This window comes from Marmota monax, unplaced genomic scaffold (assembly GCF_021218885.2).
Source record: "Marmota monax isolate L192 unplaced genomic scaffold, Marmota_monax_Labrador192_F-V1.1 WCK01_AAM20220418_F8-fsc00007, whole genome shotgun sequence".
Taxonomy (NCBI): Eukaryota; Metazoa; Chordata; class Mammalia; order Rodentia; family Sciuridae; genus Marmota; species Marmota monax.
The window spans coordinates 15,195,516-15,210,153 of NW_026692781.1; the positions used below are offsets into that span (position 1 = coordinate 15,195,516).

General features: G+C 36.7%; 1 protein-coding gene across 1 annotated transcript in view; it reads left to right on the plus strand.

The window, feature by feature from the left end:
* Nucleotides 1-14,638, plus strand: part of Itga4 (integrin subunit alpha 4) — an 84,243-nt gene that overhangs the window by 789 nt on the left and 68,816 nt on the right. The window lies entirely within an intron of this gene.

The following is a 14,638-nucleotide window of genomic DNA, read 5'->3' on the forward strand; positions in this document are numbered from 1 at the left end:
TCTAATTTTCAGTTTTAACTGCATACCACCCTTCTTTCTTAATATAGAAGTGGTTGCCTTCTTTCTGTCAATATTTTTCTCCTTTTTTTTTTTCTTGCTGATGACAAAAGTACTAAGATAGACTCTGTTGGGGAATGTTTCTTAACTATCTCTTCCTCCCTCGTTGTAAAGCATGTTTTAAAGTCTCTCCACATATTAGGCAAGAACAGGATCCAACTAAGTCAAAACTTAAGATTTTATTTCCATCTTTGACCTATCAACTATGTTAAAGAACAGGCTAAGGGGCAGGTCAGGAATAGTAGTTGGCATTGATCCCATGTCCTGCCTTTTAGCCTAAGGACTTTTTAAAGAAAGCTATATAGTTTTACTTAGAATATACCATGTGAAAGAAGGTCGCAAGGGAAAATTGGCATCTGCATTTGTTAATATAGTTTGCATGAGGTTTAGCATTAATTTGGAGAGGAATTTTTCTCTCCCAAAACTCTCATATTACATAGATATATATTTTTTTGCAGTCATTTCTTAATGTCTTAAGTTTGTGACCACTTAAAAAAAATGTGTACAGATGGGTGGAGGGGAGAAGTTTCATTTTTCAAAGACAAAAGCACATTTACTGCACGTTAGTGCATGGAGAAAGAAAAGGGAACTAATATTAATTTAGACATATCTTGTTCCTAACTCTTATACTGCTGTAGTTGCTTACCCCACCTCCAATCAATCGTGAGATATAGTTGCTATTGCTTCTAATTTACATCTGAGGGCTCTGACTCAGAGAGTTACAAGTACTTTTTCTGAAGTTACTAACCTAGAGAGTGGTAGGTGGGAGCCCTCAAGCCAAAGTCCTGCCTGCTTAGGCACAAGTCTAAGCATTTTCATCCCATGTATGCATCTTCAGTGCAAATTAAACTAAATGAAGTATCCAGTATTTTGTGTGCTGAACTGATGGATCATCTGTAAGTGGTGCATAAAAGTTCACAACTGGTATTTTCTCATATTTATCTGTGCTATAAATGGACTTTTGAGATTAGCTAGTTATTGAATCTTTAACTTTTTATAGTGGTCTTCACTTTTTCTCAAAGTGTAAACCTGGCTTCCTTCATTCAGATGAATTCAAACAGTGCATGGACATAATGGAATTCTTGCTTTTAACTCAGCACCCATAAAAGCCCAGGAGTTGGCAGTAAACATGTATAACAGACCCTAGCCTTTTGTTAAGCATGGTCCACCTCAATGAGCAGACAAGAGATATAAAAAACATTCACAGACTTATATATTTGGAATTATTTTGCAAAACATAATTTGCTAATGAGCTGTGGGATGAAGAATTAGGGAGTGAAGCATACAACCTTGATCTGCCAGGGGATCTTGACAAGGTCTGTAAGGGAACAATTTCTGTTCTGCTGTCCTGCCAGTTTCTGGATCCATGACATTATAACTACTGGTATTTAGCACCTACTTCCTTTCTGGAAGGGGACTGAGCCTATTTCTGGATGTCTGTGTTTAACTGGAAAGCTCATGTCATATATTATATAATTTTAAAAATGGCTGTCAATTGAAGGAAAACTTAACTTCATTGGGCATGTAGAGTATAGTGATTGACTATAGAAATAACCTCAGAAAATGTGAACATGGTAAATATGTGATAAACATAAATTAAATAAAGATTTATTGGATGGATGATTAAAGGTAAATTGAAAGTTTGAATGTCATCAACTTGATGGATGAGTAAAAGAATTAGAAATGATAAGCCAAAGTGATATTTTTGTCTTTGAAAATTTTGGTCAATAAAAATGTATTTACTGAGATAAAAGGCAAAAAGAATACAAGATTGCTAGTTAGTTAACTGGTTAAAACATGAATAGCTTTGAATACTTGTAAAAGTTGACTGAAGTTAGGGGCTGGGGATGTGGCTCAAGCGGTAGCGCACTCGCCTGCCATGCGCGTGGCCTGGGTTCGATCCTCAGCACCACATACAAACAAAGATGTTGTGTCCACCTAAAACTAAAAAAAAAAAAAAAATTTAAAATTCTCTCTCTCTCTCTTCTCTCTCTCTCTCTCTCTAAAAAAATAATAATAATAAAAAAAAGTTGGCTGAAGTTATTTTGCATGTAGCATTTTGAACAATACATGTTGTTGATCGAAAGAAACACTATTCAAAACAAATTCAGAAGAAGTATCTATATACACACATATATAAGAGAGGGGGAAAATGCACACTGTACACATACACACAGAATCTTCCATAGAAGATTGCTTCAATTGTCTCATGTGGAAGAGTGTAATATTTGGAAAACTATGAAATTAGTACTGAGCTAAGGCTCAATACCTGACACTTAGTAAACATTCAAAAATATGTGTTTTTTTTTTAGTTCTATCCCCTACTCAAATCTTTATCTGTAAGTTATCTGTAGTAAGTATGTTGAAGTTAAGAGGATGAATGAATAAACTAAACCAAAAGTTTAAAAAATTTAAAAATTATAAATTAAAAGGTAATAGCTGAAATATAACAGCTCATCAAAAATGTTATGATAGCTAAAGATTGGATTATGAATGTTATGTCAATGAAATATCCTCTTTCATTTGGAATAACTTGTTATTAAGAATCTAAGAGTGCAGGGTCTCTTAAAATAGTGACCATCTCATGTGCATTCAAAATGTCCATATGAACCCTTCTCCAAGTCTCTGCAGCATGTTAGATCAGTAGCTGACTCAGATAGACTCCTCAAAAGAGAAGGTCATTAGCCCTACCATGTTGCCCTATCTCTGTGGATGATATTGCATATGAAGCCATATTCACTGTAGTCATAATTTCAATTGAGCAGCAATGACCATTTATCTAAAATGCTCAGGATGGGAGATGTTTGCCACTCTTTTGGCAAAGTGAATTTATTACAGAGGTGATATCAGAAGAGTTTCCTGGATTGGACCACAGTGTGCTTTTCTTCTTGTGTGTGATCAGCCACCTTCCTCCTCCTTGGCTACCCAAAGAGAGAGTCCTGTTCTCTCACTTCCTTGGTGCTTCCTTCAATGAACCAAAGCAAAGTGGTCTGCCTATCAGGAGGGTCCAAGTCTGGTCTAGCTCCTGGAAACTGTGTCCCAGGAGGCTGTAATGATTTCCAATGTCCACTTACTTTTCCACTCAGGCACTCTGCATCCTCCTTGAGTTTTGTTTAAAGGAAACTTTGATCACAGCTGTTCCTGAATCAGGGAATTACAAATAATGACACCATTAATAGAGTTCAGCATGGTCTATCCATGGACTACCCATATTTAAAGAATTAGAACATAATAAAATATGTGATTATCAAATTATACCAAAAAGATGATCTTTATTTGATTATTCAAAAGATAATCTAAATCTTTCATTACTTCAGGGTTATCAGTAATAACATTATCTCTCTCTCTCTCTCTCTCTCTCTCTCTCTCTCTCTCTCTCTCTCTCACACACACACACACACACACACACACACACACACTTACCTGGATAATAGAGTCTGAAGTTTCACAGTTATAATGTCCAATAAAGTAATCTCTAGCTACAGTTGACTACTGAGCACATAAAATATTTGCAATGAGGAGTGCAGTAAGTTTCACACTAGATTTCAAAAAGAAACTAAAAAGAAAGCATCTTACTAAATTTTAAGGTATTGATTACATATTAAATATTTAAAAATCAATATTGATTACATAATATTTTGGCTTTTTAGGCCAAATAAAGTATTTTACCTGTTTTTCCCTTTATAATGTTGCTATTCTAAAATTTGAAAATATCACACAGGGCTGGGGATGTGGCTCAAGTGGTAGCGAGCTCGCCTGGCATGCGTGCGGCCTGGGTTCGATCCTCAGCACCACATACAAAGATGTGTCCACCGAAAAACTGAAAAATAAATATTAGAAATTCTCTCTCTCTCTCTTTAAAAAATAAATAAATAAATAAAAATATCACCCAGATTTGCATTACTTTTCTATTAGATAGCCCTACTTGAGAGAAACATAATTTCCCTGTGAAATAATACTGCCTTTTTTTTTTTTTTTTGGTACTGGGGATTGAACTCAGGGGCACTCCACCACTGAGCCACATCCCCAGCCCTATTTTGTATTTTAGTTAGAGACAGGGTCTCACTGAGGTGCTTAGCACCTCAATTTTTCTGAGGCTGTCTTTGAACTTGTGATCCTCCTATCTCAGCCTCCAGAATGGATGGCATCACAGGTGTGTGCCACTGTACCCAGCATAACCCTGCCTTTTAAACAGGTGCTTTCCCAGTATTTATGAATAAGTGAATAGGAATTTTACCTTCTTTTCCGGGTTAAGTGGTTTGGTTACTTTTAAGCATTCTGCCTGTGCCTTTTTTTTCCCCCTTACTGGAGAGACCAATGGTCCATTATAAGTTAGTCACTATTATCCCTCTTTGAATTTCTTTCTGGAAGTTATATTGCCTTGGCAACCCTCCTGGTTTATATTCCACAGCCTATTTGGCAGAGGTTAAGCTAATAAGCATTGCATCATTAAGCTAATGATTACCTCACCCCCACTTCTGCCTGATTTACAGGAGTTATTAGCTTAATATTGAAAAGCAAACATCTCAGTGCTGAATATTCAAATACGTTCTTCTTGATAACTTTTCTTTTTTATTCAAAATATGCTTAAAATACAGCTTATGAAGCTATATTGGTCATTTTGAAAAATTGCCCTTGAAGATAGTTTTGCAGTTATGTAGAAAATCAAGACAGAGAGCTTTATTAGTCAATTCTCAGGCTAATGGCTAGAACTTCCCCAATAGCCCAAACTTCACCTCCCAAAGGGTGGTGTTCTTTCCTAATGTGACAAATTAGGCTTTCTAAAGGTATTTATTTTTTGCTTTCAAATTACATGGTCACTGAGTAGCATTCCTGATGAGTATGAAATATCTGTGATTAGCAATAGTTCTGGGACTGCATATGGTAATCCCTTGTACATAATGGTAGTATATTCATTCAACCATTTATTGACAGGTGCATAAGGGCCAGGACCTGGGCACACAAAGAAAGTAAGTTATTATAGGAAAAGAGCAAGTTATTATAGTAACGAGAAGAGCTAAGGCAAGCTAGGAGAACAGGTGACGTCCTGTTCAAGTGAGGAACTGAATAGCAATCAGAAGTGAGACAGAGGAGGAGGTTAGGGAAAAGTGTGCCAGACAGAGCAGTGTGCATGGTGACCCTGAGGTCTTTGAGAGTATGATGTCTTTGAAGACCTGAAAGAAAAATGTGTATGGTTGGGCTGCAGAGTGTGAAGTGAATAGTAGGTTGGAGAGGTAAGCATGAATTATTTCTGGTACAGCCTTGTACATATGAATTTATGATGCTTAAAACTGTGCAGTGACATGATCTGATCTGTGTTTGACAAATTCCTCTAGGTGTAAGGTAGTAAATGCTTTGGAATAAGTGGCTCAAGACTGAAGAAGGCAGTGAGACAATTATAGGACGATGCTGTTATAATTTAGGCTGCAGATGATAGGCGACTATCCTATACTAAGTCCATGGCAGTAAGAATGGAGGTAAAAAGATTATACAGATATTTAGAAGACAGATTCAACAGCCCTTGGTAATTATTGAATGAGAAAGATGAAGGAGAAGTTTTCAAAGATGTTACCCAAGGTTTTGACTTGGGCTATTGGATTACATAGCCATTATGGTGCTATGTACTGAAAAGGGGTTTCACTGGCTCGAGGTTCCTGTGAAACAAAGAAGTAAATGTCAGTGATTGGTTGAGTGAGTGGTTTTAAGGGGCAGGAGAGAGGTCTGTACTGGCAATTCAGAGGTGAAAGTAATTAACATGGAAATTATAATCAGAGCCAGAAAGGTGAAAGAGCTTTACCTGGAACTCTCTAAGTGAATAGATCACAGAGGACCAAGGGTTGATCCCAGAGGAATCCCACAATTTGGGATGTGGCTGGAATAGTGGTGCTCAACTTGGCTGCAAATGAAATTCTTCTGCTGAATTTAAGAATACCAATTCTAGCCGGGCTCAGTGGCACATGCCTGTGATCCCAGTGGCTTGAGAGGCTGAGGCAGAACGATCACTAGTTCAAAGCCAGCCTCAGCAAAATCAAGGTGCTAAGCAACTCAGTGAGACCCTGTGTCTAAATAAAATACAATATAGGGCTGGGGATGTGGCTCAGTGGTCAAGTGCCCCTGAGTTCAATCCCTGGTACCCCTCACCAAAAAAGAATACCAATTCTAGAGGCCCCATCCCAAATTAATAAGATCGCTGGGACTAGGTAGGGCATTGGGTATTTTCTGAGGCTCCCAAATGAATGATTCCATCATTCATCCATGATTGAAAGCCACTGAAGAAGAAAGGAAAAGTCTGAAAATGACAGAGAAGAGGAAGCCATAGAGGCAGCAAGAAAATCAGGTCAATGTAACATTGTGGAAATCAGAGGAGGAGTGTGTTTTGAGAGGAGGTGAGTGGTTTCCAATGTTAAAAGTTGCTAAAACATTACACAAGATAAGAACTTATGTGACTTATTTGGATTTAGAGGGAATCAGTTTATTAATATCCTTGGTAAGACCAGTTCTAAACAGAGAAGGCAGACTGCAGAGAGTTGAGAAGTGAGAAATGAGAACAAGTCGGTGTCTATTTTAACTGGGTTTTCCCTCACTAATTCAGTACATTTTATCAATTATACTGTATATTAGAAACAAAAAGTTAAATAAGCTACAATTACAGGCCTTCACTCAATCTAGAAGACAGAAGAGGCATGTAAACTGATAATTATGAGATAATAATAAGCATGATGATAGAGGCAAGGTAAGCGAGAAGAAATTGTTTGAATAATGAGAGAAGGCTTCCAAGGGGTCTAGGTCTGCCTTGGGTTCCAAAGACTTTACCCACTCCCACCAGGCAGTCCCACAATAACACTGACTCCTGAGAATAGACATTCCTGAGACTCGACCTTGGAAGTGATCATCTTTAGAAACAGTTGGTTTTTGTTTGTTTAAAGAATAACTGGAAACATCAAATAAGAATATAGAAGTGCATTTGCAAGTGACAGGACTGAGCTTAGTAAAGCCAGTGTTCTGATGTCCTCATTTCACTCCCATGAATTTTTATTTTCATGATATGTGATTTTTTTTTCCAACTAAATTGCATGAAATCTAATCATTCACAATGAATATGTTTAGAAACAGTAAAATGGTAAACTTATTTTTCCAATGCCCTGTCCTTGGGACTCCTTGTGTGAAGGGAATTAGCTGTTCTTTTGAACTCATACCCTGTGTAGAAGATTGTTGCCAATGTATACGCATACTGTCTGTGAAACCTTTCTAGTTCTCCCTCACCCTGATACTGTTCTTTGTTTCCTTGTAAAATTTTCCTAGTAGTCATTAGATATGATCATTTTTATCTGCCAATCATAGTCATTTGATATCTTATTCTACCCTTAAAACTGTGAGAAGGCCTCGGTAACTCCTCTTCTTAGCGTGACCCTCCATTGGTCGGGACATTGTGATGGGTCCTTTGTTGATTTTTATTTCTTTCACAATTTTTTAGACCTTGCTATCTTTCTGACCTTCTTCAAGTTTTTGTTTTACATATTTCTTACCCTGTGACTTCCAAAACCAAACACAGGATGTGAATACTGACCACCCTTGCATTAAGTGCAACCTGGTTTCCCTAGAACTCCCCTCCCCCATTTATATTTTTGTGTTATTATTGTTTTGAAGATATTCAAAAGAGTATCCATGTAAGTTTTAAAAATAATATTTCTCTCTTAAAAATGAGTAAATCTTAAGATTCTTTTTTGTTACTATGAATTGACTCTTTGTGACTAATGTCAACACTGTGTCATTTGAATAAATTCTTTAGATTAATTAATCAGTCTCGACTTAGGATGGTAACAAAAATCACTCAACTGAATAAAAATAAGAACATACTATTTTGATTTAAAATGTTATATATTTTGTGTTCAATAAATAGCCAAAAGAAGAAGAGAAATACGTTTTGCTTTTATGTTTAATAGTTTTATGCATGCTATCTGATTTTAGCATGAATTAAAAATGAATAAATTTTATAAATTCTAAAAAAAAAAGAGTATCCATATATTTGTGGTAGCTCTTTCAAATGAACCCTCAAATACAAGAAATTAACTGTAAAGCATGGGTGTAGAGAATTTTTTAAATTTTTCTAACATTTGAAGTTAATGTTATAAAATTTAATTGGCATGGTATAGGATTACTAATATTGTCAATATTTGGATTCTGGGTTTTTTTACTTCTTTTTTTATATTTGACAACTGGATGCATTATAATTCTTCTTACACATATAGAGTACAATTTTTCATATCTCTGGTTGTATACAAAGTATATTCACACGAATTTGTGTCTTCATACATGTACTTTGAATGACAATGATCATCATGTTCCACCATCATTTCTAACCCCATGCTCCCTCCCTTCCCTTTCAACCCCTCTACCCTATCTAGAGTTCATCTAGTCTTCCCATCCCTATCCCACTATGAATCAGCCTCCTTATATCAAAGAAAACATTCAGCACTTGGTTATTTGGGATTGGTTAACTTTACTTAGCATTATCTTCTCTAGCCCAACCATTTACCTGCAAATGGCCATGATTTTATTCTCTTTTATTGCTGAGTAATATTCCATTGTATTTATATGTCACTTTTTTTTTTATCCATTCATCTATTGAAGGGCATCTAGGTTGGTTCCACGTTTAGCTATTGTGAATTGTGCTGCTCTAAACATTAATGTGGCTGTGTCCCTATAAATGCTGTAAATGCTGTTTTTAAGTCCTTTGGGTATAGATAGAGGAGAGGGATAGCTGGGTCAAATGGTGATTCCATTCCCAATTTTCCAAGAAATCTCCATACTGCTTTCCATATTAGCTACAACAGTTTACAGTCCCACCAGCAGTGTGTGAGTGTACCTTTTCCCCTGCATCCTCACCAACATTTATTGCTGTTTGTCTGCATAATAACTGCCATTCTGACTAGAGTGAGATGAAATCTTAGAGCGGTTTTGATTTTCATTTCTCTAATTGTAGCGATGATGAACATTTTTTTCATATATTTGTGAATTGATTGTGTATCATCATCTGAGAAGTGTCTGTTCAGGTACTTGGCCCTTTTATTGATTGGGTTATTTGGTTTTGTGGTGTTTAGTTCTTTGTATACCCTAGAGATTAGTGCTCTATCTGATGTGTGAAAGGTAAAAATTTGCTCCCAAGATGTAGGCTTTCTATTTACCTTACAGATTGTTTCTTTTGCTGAGAAGAAACTTTTTAGTTTGAGTCCATCTCATTTATTGATTCTTGATTTTAATTCTTGCACCAATGAAATCTTATTAAGAAAGTTGGAGCCTAATCCCACATGATGGAGATTGGGGCCTACTTTTTCTTCTATTAGATGCAGGGTCTTTGGTTTTATCATTAAGTCCTTGATCCATTTTGAGTTGAATTTTGTGCATGGTGAGAGAGAGGGGTTTAATTTCATTTTGTTGCATATGGATTTCCAGTTTTCCCAGCACCATTTGTTGAAGAGGCTATATTTTCTCCAATGCATGTTCTTGGCACCTTTGTCTAATATAAGACACTTGTAATTTTGTGGGTTAGTCTCTATGTCCTCTATTCTGTACCATTGGTCTACCAGTCTATTTTGGTGCCAATACCATGCTGGTTTTGTTACTATTGCTCTGTAGTATAGTTTAAGTTATGGCATAGTGATGCCATTTGCTTCACTCTTTCTGCTAAGGATTGCTTTAGCATTTCTGGGTCTCTTGTTTTTCCAGGTGAATTTCATGATTGCTTTTTCTATTTCTATGAGGAATGTCATAAGGATCAAATGTCATTTGATCCTTAACAAGGAGAAATACTAATGAATCATTGTAAGGTGGTGACCGATGTGAATTTTAACTCATCCTTCCCCTACTTGTTAGCTCTGTGACCTTGGACAAGCTGGTCTCCCCTCATTGAAGCTTTTCCATCTGTAAAACTGAGATACTGATGATAATACCTCAGAGGGATGTTACGAAAATTAAAAAATGTGTATTTATATGTGGTGAAACTGTGCTCAGTACATATCAAATATAAGAAAAAATAATTAGAAAATAACTTTCCTTCCTTGAATTATGCTCTCCAAATATATCAGTTGGAGTACATTTTTCTGCTGTAGTTTTTAAAGAGTTGCGTTGGCTTTCTGGAGGATTTTGACGAAGTCTGGGAACAAGGGCTCTGGTAGAGATGCTGAACCTAGAACTGAGCTCATCAGGGACCTTGTTTTTCTAGAGTACTGAGGCCTAGTGATGACTGAGAATCAACCCAGATCTATCAAGTTTAAACCTTAAAGCATGGTGCCACTCCCTGAGTGTATTCACCTCTGTGTTGAGCCCCTTTTCAGAATAGAATAGAATAGAATAGAATAGAATAGAATAGAATAGAATAAAAACAAAAGGACAAAGAACTGAAATACCTGGCCTTTTCAAGTCTATGATTATATGAACTATTGCTCACACAATCTGAACATGACTATTAGCCATTATCAGATTTGGCTTAGTCCATCTGAGGTGATAATTAAAGACCTGATTTTCCTAAAGGAAAAAAATCTTACAAGAATGGTTTCTCATTTGGATGTTTAATGTGGTTTTTGATTCTTGTTTGCCATGAGACTCTCTGACAGTAAAAGTGTTGGAAGTTTAGAACATTTAGGTCCTGTGTCACCGTTAAAACTTGGGTATTTAATTTTTAATTACCCAAAGTTATTTTTATTGCTGTCAAATTCATGAACATCACTGTTATCTCTTAGAAACATCACCGCTGTGTTTAATTAGATTTTTGAGAAAAGTACATAGTTAATAATATAATAGATTTTGTAGTAATTAGGATTTGATAGGAAAAGCTAAATGAAAGAGCCAGACCTGAGGTCTGCTGTTCAAATCTCATAGCACCTTGATCACCCTCTGCTGGCTTAGTCCAAACCAATGGCATGTAGATACCCTGGAGAGCAAGAAACATCTGCCATTTATTGAACACCTACTAGGTACCAGACACACTTGTATGTACAGGGATAAATTTCTGTAATCCTCATAGCCCTGAAGTGGTAGGTTTTATAATGTTATCACGCTTGAATTGATTTGTTCATTTTTAATTCCAGGTATGTTTTTCTAATATTCTGCTTTTAGTAGATAAAGGAATTATAAAAGTATTTCCCTCAATGATTATTACTCCTTTTAAAAAGATAACTGAATGATTCTTCATAAAACATAGAATAGAACAAGAGTCTTTCATTTTTTCAGAATATTTAAAAGAAATGTAGATTGGAAGAGTTGGAAAAACATAGCATACATCTTTCAGTGGCCTAGAACTTCAACTTTTAAAAGAAAGTAATTTCTGGAGGTAAGGGCTTTTGCTGTTTTCCTGAAAATCGTGTCATGGGTTTTGAAAGATCAGAGAAGTTGCACATTGTCTTAGTATAGAGAAATTCAGACTGAGTGCCTCTGACAAGTGTCAGATGGGGAAGCCACGGTGCAGTGGTGCAGGCATTTAGAGCAGACATAAAACTGCATCAAAAAGTCCCAGGCTACCCCACCCACATGGCATGACTGGAACTGTGAGCAAGTATAGAAAGAACTTTGAGACTGACCTTTTCCCTTTGGTCCTTATGTCCTCAGTGGAAATACCAAAATGCTGAGAACTGATCACAATGGAGGAAAAGGGCAGGGCAGGATAAGTGACATATGTCACCATAAGGGACATTTTTATTGAAAAATAGAAAGCTGATTTACAGGCTGGGGGCAGATTTGTGATATTTCACATATTTTCAGATGAAATAAGATATAAGAAATGACATAGAATTCAGTTAATTCATACATCTGAAATATTTGTAGAGCTCTATGGTATATGTTTTAGAATACTGGGAAGTTACTTAAAGATCAAAGATGTTATTTTTATTCTGACCTTTTCCATTTATCAGCCCCATACTATAAGTGCTGGCAGGTTATTTGACTTTTAGAAGTCTTGATTTTCTCATCTGTAAAAATGGGTCGACAATACAGTCCTCTGGTACTACTGAGAGAATAAAAAAATGAGCTACTGTGTATGACAAGGCTTCCCCAACAGATGTGCTACCTGTGTTTTATGGGTGTGGATGTATGCTGTGGTATATGTACAGCTTAATAATGTTTAGCTTTAGCCTTAAAATAATAGTGGTAATGATATCAACATCAATTAAGGTTTTCGTGTTTTCTCTGCCTGGCTCTTGTTCAGGTGTTTCACACATAGCTCATTTACTCCCACCGCCCTTGCAGAAACCTGGAGATAGGCGCATCCTGTGGGCTCTAGCTGATTCTCCATCTTAAATCCTCCTCCTCATAAGTCACACTTGGTAAAGATCTTCAAACTCACACTGTTTCCCTTCAGACCATCTGTTACTATCTTGAAAGTTAAGGAAATTATGTTTTGGTAGACAAGTAGAGAAGAACAGTAGTAAAAGGAAAAGACCTCTTCAAAGTTCTCTTTCCATCCCTGAGAGTTTAGTGACAGTTTTGCAGAAGTACACTGTAGTAAGGAATTTTTCTGGTGATGTAAGGTATTTCCATATTCCCTCCATCAGCAAATACACATTGAGTTCCTGACTCCTTTCTGTAAGACACTGAGTCCTGGGAATGCTACTGTCAGCAAAACAATCTTCCCTCTGTGGAGGCAACACCCAAGGTTGAGTATCTCATCTCTCCTGGTGCCTATCTCAGTTTTTACATTTGGAGCAATGGTGATGTGAATACTAAGAAAAAAAAAATGGGGCTGGGGGTGAGAGTTTACCTAACTGGTCTTGTACTAAGATTCTTTATATTCATTTCTCAAAATTACCATCTATTTACATTTACATATACATTTTCATATACTGATAAAAGTCAGTAGTTGGAAATAAAAAACTGAAGTAGTAAGCATACATTTTTTTTTCTATTTTGTTTCCCATACTGGGAAAAAAAGGGAGGAGGGGAATAGAAGGGTCTTCGTTTTTAGAATAAGGAGAATGGGTTTTATGTGGCTTTGTTATTTTCCAGTCTACTGGGAAAATGCATTGAACTATGCTAGGAATTAGTCACTCTAGTTGTACAGACACATGGAAAATTATCACATGTTAATTTCTGCTGACCTCTTTTATGTTAAACCATGTAAAGTAGTTTTTCAATTATGGAGCTGATTTGATTTACTGTGAGTTTAGATTAGTAATGTATGAGCTGAACTGAAAACCAGATTATAAATCATTGCTGCATGACATTTGGGTAAAATATAGAGATAATCTGAGTTTATTTATGGTGTTCTGTCAGGGAAATTCACGAGAATTAGCTTTCTCATGACAGTTCTAATAATCATCATCTTTGACCAAATTAGAAATACTCTATCTCTACATGAAGAAAGTTTGCTTTACATTTGATATTCTAGTTTAATATCTATCTGAAGCTTAGGGAGATGAAAAGATACTACAATTATTTTTGAAAGAACAGTCTTACTTTCCCAATATTATACAATACAGGAAAAGCCATCATCATCTACATTGCAGAATCATTGCTCAGAAGCCCAACTGCACAGTACAGCTTCCTGGGGAGCGGTTTAAAAAATTGTCCCGTCTGGGTGTTGACCCAGTCACAGGGCATGGGACCCAGGTGTTGGTATTTGTTTAAAACTCCCCCAGGTGTTGCTGAGGTCCAGGCAAGGCTGAGGAGCACGTGAAGAGGGTGGAGTCTGGAGCTCACAGGTTTAAGGGAGAAAAGCATTTCATGATGTGAAGGTCTGACCTGTTCTGCCAAGATTTTGCAGGCATGACCACACAAAAGGGGAAAATGTTCTCAGAGATTAGGAAATACACCTAGAGCAGTAGTGGGGCTTCTAGGTTGTTTTTTGAGCTGATCCTGTCTGGTAACCAGTGCTGAAAGCCTCAGTACTGCCATTGCTGTTGAGGGCTCTCTGTGGTAGAAGCAGAGGAAAAAGAAGGAGACACAGCTACATGTGAGTATGTGGGTTTGATTACTTAGTAGGAATAGTTATTTTTATGTGTGTGTGAAAGAACAGTTGTCTCACAATTTCATTGTTTTCATGAATTTTCTTTTTGCCTTCATAGTCATACTTTTGTATACATATTTTAAATTAACACAAATGGAAAAAGCTTATTCAAACCAGTCTAAGCTATGAATTGTTTCCTGTGACAGACCCTTCTGCTTTCAGCACACACTTCTGGGCTGTGTGTTGGGGGTGAGATAATGATGAACAAGATACAGTCCTGGCCCACATAAAGGAGGTCACTCTTTACTAAAGCTTGGAAGGAGGCCAGAGAAGTTATAAACAAATAAATGTGGCTAACTCCAGCAAAAATGAAAATCGTTCTTCCTACAGGATATTAATTTCATGGAAAGTTCCTGAGTGATCACATCCTGTGTGTCTAAGGGCCCTTGACTGCTGATGCTGGGAGGAATCTCTGTTATCCAAGAGTAGATTAACAATATATGTGACAGCTAATTACCAAATACCAGGAGCTGGGGATATAGCTCAGTTGGTAGAGTGCTTGCCTTGCATGCACAAGGCCCTGGGTTTGATCCCCAAACCAGAAATCTTATCTATGAATTAGAAGTCATTTATTGTTTGGAACCA